The sequence below is a fragment of the Trichechus manatus genome, unplaced genomic scaffold (assembly GCF_000243295.1).
Source record: "Trichechus manatus latirostris isolate Lorelei unplaced genomic scaffold, TriManLat1.0 scaffold00014, whole genome shotgun sequence".
Lineage (NCBI taxonomy): Eukaryota > Metazoa > Chordata > Mammalia > Sirenia > Trichechidae > Trichechus > Trichechus manatus.
The window spans coordinates 7,630,795-7,640,244 of NW_004443950.1; the positions used below are offsets into that span (position 1 = coordinate 7,630,795).

General features: G+C 38.7%; 1 pseudogene; it reads right to left on the reverse strand.

The window, feature by feature from the left end:
* Window positions 1-771: 771 nt before the first annotated feature.
* Window positions 772-1,508, reverse strand: LOC101358205 (protein LSM12 homolog pseudogene; annotated as a pseudogene).
* Window positions 1,509-9,450: the final 7,942 nt, after the last annotated feature.

Genomic DNA, 9,450 nt, shown 5'->3' on the forward strand with positions numbered 1-9,450 from the left:
CACAGAAGGTAGGCTAAAAGTCCAAATTCAGGGTGTCAGCTCCAAGGGAAGGCATTCTCTCTCTGTTGGCTTCTCATCAGTCTCCCCCTGGACTAGGAGCTTCTCCATGCAGGGACCCTGGGCACTGCTTCTGGCACTGCTTTCTTGGTGGTGTAAGGTCCCCAATTCTCTGCTTGCTTCCCTTTCCTTTCATCTCTTGTGAGATTAAAAAGTGGTGCAGGCCACACTCCAGGGAAACTCCTTAACATTGGATCAAGGATGTGATCTTAGCAAGGACGTTACAATCCCACCCTAATCTTCTCTAAGATAAAATTACAATCACAAAATGGAGGACAGCCACACAATACTGGGAATTGGCCCAGACAAATTGATACATATATTTTTGGGGGAGACATAATTCAATCCATGACAGAAGGCAAGTGTAGCCACTTATAAAAGCAGAATGGCAGGGAACAGACTAGGAAAAGGAAGTCAGAGGTGAAGGGGCAGAGTCGGAAATGAAAGGAATTTTGAAAAATAAAATTAACTGGTGACTGTTCTAGAAGGGGACTGTGAAAAGGACAGAGTGGACCAAAGTTTGCTGGTCAGCTAATGATTCAACTTTTATTCTCTTGTTCTTTTTTTGAAGAATGTTTTGTATTTTTCAAGTCAGATTTGGAAACACTGACCCTTCGTTAAGAAGAGCCAACAGGAAATGTATGCCCCCCTCCTTCCGCTGAAGCGCATCACCATGGCCTCTTTGGCTGATGGCAGTCATCCGGGTGTATGGACTCATGATGGCAGGGAAGCCTCCTTCCGTGGTGACTGGGCGTGCGAACGCTACAGAATCTTTTGGCTTTCCGTGTCTCCAAAATGTTTTCCAAGTATTTTGTGTACGTGGATCAGTGCTCTCCCCTCTTTGCCTTTACACTTTGCCGCTTGATGTGCGGGGGCCAAACCAAACCCATTGCCGTCAAGTCAATTCCGACTATAGGACAGGGTAGAATTGCCTCATAGAGTTTCCAAGGAGCACCTGGTGGATTCGAACTGCTGACCTTTTAATTTACAGACATAGCACTTAACCACTACACCACCAAGGTTTCCCTGTGGGGGAGGGGGAGTTGTAATAACAAATTCTTCCATGACTACCTTTTTTCCTTGTAATTTCCAGTCTTTATTGGTCTTGTGAATGGTCTGGAAGAGCTGCTAGCCCTCTAGGGAGACAGCAGCTCCAATAGCATATGCCTGGCTCGGCTTCTCCTCCTTCTCTGTCCGTGCTTTGCTGGCAAGCTACTAACAACATTGAGTGGATTATTTCCACTTCAGAATCATTGTAAACTTATGAGCAAGATGTCTGGTTGGTTGGTCTTTCCAGTGGAAGAGGGACAACTTAAAGCCAGCATTTTGTGGTAGTTGAAGGCTACCACCTCACCCTTATCTATCACGATGCGTGGCTCCCAACCGAAGTACGCTCCTAAGGATCCACCATTTTGGGAGAGCAGCCTTGGCCTGCTTAGCAATGCAGCCATAGTTAAGTTTTTAATCATCTAGCTCCTAACTAGGTTTTTGTTTTTTTAAGGAGGAAGTGTTCTTAAGCAGGAATAAAGTGAAAGAGTTCCTGCTATGCTGATTCCTGTCATTACTAATGAAGAGAGACCGCATTCCCATCTAGGATGCTGGGAAACCATCTTCTCCATATTTTATGTATGGCCCGTCATGTGGTGTGTTACTACAGTGTGCTTGTAACTCAGGATTATGAACCTAGAGTCTTGGTGGTTGGTAAACTCCTTAAAGTCATTTCCTTCTATAAATCCAATTGGTATTTATTACATGGAATCATCTGATTCCCGTTTGACTTACTGTGTCCATATTTATGACAAGATGGGAGATGGGATTACAATTCATCAATTTATTTTTAAAAGCTGGAAAACACACACTAACTAATCTTTGAAGTTAAAAAGTTCCTGGAAGTAATGTTATGGCCTGAAATTATTCTTTCTGCTACCTTCAGTTGATCTTGCCCTGGGCTGAAACGGCAAATTATTCACAGTACTTAAGAGACTGTGAACACTGAAAATGTATTCTACTGTTTCCTTTCAAGCTAACAATTCCTAAATATTCAAAATAACAAAATTAAGATACCTATTTTCTTATCTGCTCAGATGACAGGATAAAAATAAAAGATGAACAAAGCCAAAGATTTGGCCCTAACTCTTCCCTCTCCGTGCACACACCCCAAGAAACTAGGCTAAATAATATCTTAAATTTGTAACATGCCCCCATGTGTCTTGGTCATTTTAATACCTGTATTGCCTCGAAAACTTTCCATTAGAAATATTTAGTCTGACAAAACTTGGGTGCTTGTAGTTCGAGCTTATCAATGTTTTTTTTTTTTTTTCTCCTCTTCTTCTTCCGTTTATGTAACATTCCCATTATCTTCAGAATCAAATCCAGAAATGTCCCATGAATTTGTGAACACTGACCCTATCTTTCACAGATGTTTTATTTACAAAATGGTCAATGACTCCCTTGGAGCTGTTGCACTCAATTAGATAGATAATAAATGAATTTTAAGCAATCTATTAAAATGTATTTATATATGAATCTTGACTCACAAAGATACTTTACTTTCAGGTCAGTACCCCCCCCCCAAACCCTAAAGTACTTGGAGGCATTGCATATATTTAAGCATCCACAGATCTTTCTCTCCATAATCAATCATAATACAGTCACAGATTGTTTCTGTCAACTTTGAGGCACTTTCTGTTTCCTTTTTAAAACATTTATTTCTAATATAATTTTCTCAGCATCTATTGATAGTGGATGTTTCCTGAGCTTGGCAAAAACCTAACCAGATTCCCATTAGCTCTAGTGGTCAAAGTTTATTCCAGAAAGAATTTCATTGTATTTGTTACAGTAAACTAGATGGGAGTGCCAAGAATTTATTCACCAGCCACTTGATTATAGAAGGCTTTGGTATGCAATGCGGACTGTTAAAACGTTAATGCATTCAATTATACAGCCTTTCAGAAGACTTAAATAGAAACTTTGGAAACATATTCTTGTTTTTCTACTCTCCAAATGCCATTGGTTTGCTATTGAAAATTAATTTAAATTGAAAATGAATGAAGACTAATTCCATAGTGAAGTCAGACCTCAAGCCAAGGGATTTGAGTGAATTAAATTATGACTTACTAAAAAGAGTATCTCTGTTTAAACATGAAACATTCTATCTGGGCACCAGATTGAATTGGTTGAGCATCTATAATGAGAACTGAATAGTGCCTGGTGCAGCAAGGGTGAATACGAGATTACTAAAACCCATTCTTTGTCCATAGGAATCACAAAGTCTTTTGTTATGGCCTTCAAAAGTGGGTGACGCACTGTCAGGGTTATATAGAACAATTTATTTGGGCTCAGAAAGAAAACTGAATAAATACAGTATTGTAAACACTATTGGCACACTGTTCATAAATTCTCTCCGATTCTGTAGGCCACATGCAGCTTCGTGGATAGTTTCTACACACAGTCATTACTTCTTACCTCAGACCACAGAAACATTCTTTACCTGAAAATTAAGCAGACTACAAGTGCCAATGGGTTAATGCTCCCAAGACAAACTTCAGCCAATGAAGGATGAGAGTTGGTGCATGAATAACCCAGATTTCTTGGAACTATTCTGAGGTGGTTTTTACAGTCTACCAGAATTAAACCCAATTGTCCATTACATTATCCAACTGATCCATTCAATGTTCTGTCATTGACTTTCTTCTCTTTCCTGTCTCATTTTCTCACTTCCTCATCATGCTGTCTTGGAATTATCACACAAATAAATTACTTGCACACATATCCTTGCAAGATATTTTATAAATATTGAACATGTGAATGACATCTGTTTACCCTGCTTATAATATGCATTATATTTTACTAAGCTAGTACACATACACACTCATATATAAATATATGTATATATATATATATATCTTATAAATAAGTAAATATATACAAATTGTGATACATGATAATATTTTACTGAGAGATTGCAACACAGTTTTTCCTAATTTACTCTCTGGTTGGGCTCTGCTGTACATCAAGGCAGAAAGAAAGCATAAATGATCTACAGTGGGCTACTTCACTGGGAGCTGGGGCTTTAGGTGAGAGAAAGGAAGAGTCCCATTCTATTCCAGTGACTACTTTCCATTATTTGTCTTTTTGCCCCAGATGGGTAAAGTGCTACAAGGAGTGTCTTCCTTTAACAGGATATGGGGCTGGGTGGCAGTTGTACAATTCAATAGAAATATCTTGGTGTTGGACTCATGTATAAAAGTCTGTGAATATTCGTTCGTGGAACTGAGGTGTGGTCTGCAAAGAGGCAAATTGGAGATAAACTATAAAACCAGAAAGATCTTCAGTATGAGTTAAGCAGTCAATTTAAAGGAATTAACAAGAGAGGTAAAAATCTGAGTATGAAATCATTTGGAAAGACATTTGCAGAATCGAGGTTAGAACTGGAAAATCCAGTGGGTGCAGAGCCTGGTGAAAGGCTGTCTGCAGCATCCTCTCAGAGGATACACGTGGTTGCTGTTTTTTGTAAAAAGGAAGAAGTTGTTAATGCCATCCATCGAGTCTGACAGCCATCCTCAGAGTGAGTCAGAAGTGACAGGCACAGAAAAGCAGTATAGTCTCCAGGGCAGGCCTGTGTGAAAAGAAGGTTTAAAAAAAAAACTTCCTGAGAGTTTTAGGCTGTCCAAGAGAACTCTCTAAGGTATAAAAACAAGCAGAGTTCCAAGACTAAAATTGTCTACATTACCCTATGGCATGTCTTATGGTAGCTAAGTGCAGAAGGTGGACACTGGGCAGGCTTGGATCTGGTTGAGACAGAAGGACCCCAACACCTGTGGTATCTGGTAAGACAGAACCACAACAAGTAGGCAATAGCTAACTTAAAAGTAAGACTAATTTGGTTATCCTTCACTGTTTCACTTAAAGTATGCCTTTGACTGTTCATGTACATATTGATTGGAAGTGGTGAATATTCAGGATGTGAGTTGTGAATATTCTTTCATGGAACCTTCTGATGTATTAAGAGATATTGACATTAAAGTGTGGAATAGACTTGCAGGTTTTACTTAGTGAATTTGAAATGTGTCTAATGTCGTTGGAAACCTCTATAGTGTCCATAGGGACATGGTGATCCTGGATTGCCAGTTGCTCATCTGCACAATTACGCTTTTTGAAAATAACAGTGAGTTCTACGAAACTGATGGAGCTCAGATAGCAAATGTATACGTGGATATAGGCCATATAGACTCGGACATCTTTCTTCTAGAGATCACACACGATGGTCATTGCCTGTCTCGTAATTAATTACAGACAGTTGCATGTTGCAAAAGAGGAAAGCATGTATTGTCTTTCTTCTTCATCTCCAGGCTTTACCCTATTTTCTATTTTCTAGTGGTTCAACCATTAATGTATCAAACTAATCTTTATAAATATGATAGCTGAAAAATATTAACTAACATGACTTCAGGGTGTAAATTTCAAAATTTATACTTTGAAAAGTCTTCTAAAGAGAAGAAATCCTCCTTTCCCTTTTGTTAGCTTCCCTCTTGTACATGCACGCTAGTAACACATCTAAATTTAGAGTCTGATCTTTCGACCTCTTTATTCTAGGTAGGATTATGGCTGCTTTGGAAATACAGCAGAAATAAGACTATGCCAGATCCAGGTTAAGTCTTTAAAAAGGATAGAAAATTCCCTCGTTTTCCCTCTTGGAAGACAACCGCCACTTAGGGAATATGACTACCCTGAAACCACCATGTTGTGAGTATCATAAATCATAAGAAGAAGCTCTAGAGAATGATACCACAAGGAGAGAAAGAGAAAGAGAGAAGCCATGAGGAGACACACCCAGGCACCAGAAATTCAAACCCAGTCTAGCCTGACCCTCAACTGAATCCAACCTTGGGGACAGTTCTAGTTTGTCCTATAGGGTCACTATGAGTTGGAATCAACTTCATGACAAGGGGGTTGGTTTTTTTGGTTTTTTTTTTTTTTCCAAGCCTTCACTATATTAGGCAAGAAAGCAAAAGAGAATACTCAACATGGCATGCCTTTACCTGTAAACAATGTGTTTAAGAGCCAGCAATGTGGTTAAGTACAAGATCTTTCATTTCCAACAGGCCCAGGTTCCAACCCCAGCTTTGCCTCTCAGTAGCTTAATGACCTTGAGTGATTCATTTTTAGCTCTCTTAGTGTCAGCTTCCCCATCTGTTGAATGAGCTTAATACTTTATCCTACCTCATAGGACTATTGCAAGGATGCAATAAAACAAGGCATGTCTTGCACATGGTGAGAACATTAACACATGTTAACATTTATTTTTATTTCTATCATCTTTATCGTTAATAGATTTCTACATTGATGACCATAAGAATGGTCATGTTTGGGCAAAGAATTCCCTTCAATTAATCAGAGAATAAAATGTTCAAGCTTGATTTATATCATCCAAGTGTTTCAAAGTCACAAAGTTATATCTTAAGCTATGAGAACTAATTTGTGTGTGTGTGTGTGTGTTACAGTCTAGGCATATAGGACATATCTGTTTCTCCTGTGTTGGGAAGAATTTAACTTCAACAAGCTAAATGCATTTGTGTTTAAAACACCTTTACAGAAACTATCTAGGTAGACATTTTATTAAAGAAGAAGTCTCTATATGTTCTACATGAATGTTTCCCAATGCAATTTTAATCCATTTCCACCTGCATCTTTCCAAGAGAAAAATAAAACCCCTTCTCACTCTCACAATATACTGAAGAAAATAAACAAGTCTCATGCTGGCCTTATGTTCTGTATTACAAATGTACAAAAGCTATTTTGGTATATTCACATGCTATGGAAAAATATTTCCATGTTTACTAAAATAAGTTTATAGCTTTCAAAGGCTTCTGACATCCAAAACTTCTTGGCAGTGAATATAGTTGGTAGTTTTTTTTAAAGAGAAATAGTTAGTCTCGCGTTTGGTTTATATCCAAAGTTAATACCTGTCATGGATTTAATTATGTTCCCCCAAAAATGTGTCTATCAATTTGGCTGGGCCATGATTCCCAGAATTGTGTGGTTGGCCTCCATTTTGTGATTGTAATTTTATGTTAAAGAGGATTAGGGTGGGATTGTAACACCACCCTTACACAGGTCACATCCCTGATCCAATGTAAAGGGAGTTTCCCTGGGGTGTGGCCTGCACCACCTTTTATCTCTCAAGAGATAAAAGAAAAGGGAAGCAAGCAGAGAGTTGGGGACCTCATACCATCAAGAAAGCAGTGCAAGGAGCAGAGCGTGTCCTTTGGACCCAGGGTCCCTGCGTGGAGAAGCTCTTAGTCCCGGGGAACGTTCATGAGAGACAAAGCCTTCCTCTGGAGGTGATGCCCTGAATTTGGAATTTTAGCCTACTTGATTGTGAAGAAATAAATTTCTCTTTGTTAAAGCCATCCACTTGTGGTATTTCTGTTATAGCAGCACTAGATGACTAAGACAATACCTAATAAAAATAATAAAAGTTGTTGGTAATCACACTATTAATACAATTAAAAGAAGAAAAACTATTTAAAAAGACAGTTTCATCAAAGTGTGTGAGTGCAATAAAAATTATTTCCTTTGGAAAATGAAAATAACATTCTATACTTTTGTGTATTAAAATTTGACAGTAGTCTAATGAATTATTTGAAATTTGGTAAAAAATTGAGAGATTCATTATTGTTTCATTTCATTTTATTTTGAGGAAAATAATTGTCCATTCTGAATCATTTAAAAATGTTGATCACAAGATATTGCAAATCCTCAACAACAAAAAGACAAATAACCCAATTAAAAAATGGGCAAAGGATATGAACAAGCACTTCACCAAAGAAGACATTCAGGTGGCTAACAGACACATGAAGAAATGCTCACAATCATTAGCCATTAGAGAAATGCAAATCAAAACTACAATGACATACCATCTCACTCCAACAAGGCTAACACTAATCCAAAAAATAATAAATGCTGGAGAAGTTGTGGAGAGACTGGAACACTTATACACTGTTGGTGGGAATGTAAAATGGTACATCCACTTTGGAAATCAATTTGGCGCTTCCTTAAAGATCTAGAAATAGAAATACCATACAATCCAGCAATCCCACTCCTTGGAATATACCCTAGAGAAATAAGAGCCATCACACGAATAGATATATGCATACCCGTGTTCATTGCAGCACTGTTCACAATAGCAAAAAGATGGAAACAATCTAGGCGCCCATCAACGGAGGAATGGATAAAAAAATTATGGTATATCCACACAATAGAATACTACGCAATGATAAAGAACAACGATGAAGCCATGAAACATAAAATGGAGGAATCTGGAGGGCATTATGCTGAGTGAATTTAGTCAGTCACAGAAGGACAAATATTATATAAGACCACTATTCTAAGAACTCAAGAATAGTTTTAAACAAATTATCTTAGGTAAAGGGAAGGACAGCACACGCTACAGGGAAAGTCAGCACAATGGGACTGAACCAAAGTTAAGAAGTTTCCTGAATACAGTCAAACACTTCCAGGGACAGAGTGGCAGGGGTAGGGGTCTGGGGACCATGCTTTCAGGGGACATCTAGGTCAACTGGCATAACAAAGCTTATTAAGAAAATGCTCTGCATCCTACTTTGGTGAGTTGCATCTGTAATCTTAAAAGCTTATAAGCTGCCATCTAAGATGCATCAATTGGTCCCAACCACCTGGAGTAAAGGAGAATGAAGAACACCAAAGACACAAGGAAAGTATTAGCCCAAGAGACAGAAAGAGCCACATAGACCAGAGACTTCATCAGCCTGAGGCCAGAACTGGATGATGCCCAGATACCACCAACGACCGCCCTGACAGGGAACACAACGGAGAGACCCTGATGGAGCAGGAGTTACGTGGGGTGCAGAACTCAAATTCTAGTAAAAAGATCAGACTTAATGGTCTGACTGAGATTGGAGGAATGCCAGAAAGCATGGCCCCCGGACCCTCTGTCAACCCAGAACTAAAACAATTCCTGAAGCCAACTCTTCAGGCAAAGATTGGACTAGACTGTGGGACTTAAAATGATCCTCGTGAGGAGTGTGCTTCTTAGCTCAAGTAAATACATGAGATTAAACAGGCAGCTTCTGTCCAGAGGTGAGATGAGAAGGCAGAGAGGGTTAGGAGCTGATTGAATGGACACAGGAAACCAGAGGTGGGAAGGAGGAGTGTGCTGTCACAGTATAGGGAGAGCAATTAGGGTCGCATAACAATGTATGTATACATTTTTGTATGAGACTAACCTGAATTGTAAACTTTCACTTAAACTATAACAATTAAAAAAAAGTTGATCACATGACTATATTAACTTTAATTTGATAGTAAGTATCCCAAATAAGTCAGCCAATAATTTAGATCAGTGTACTTTAA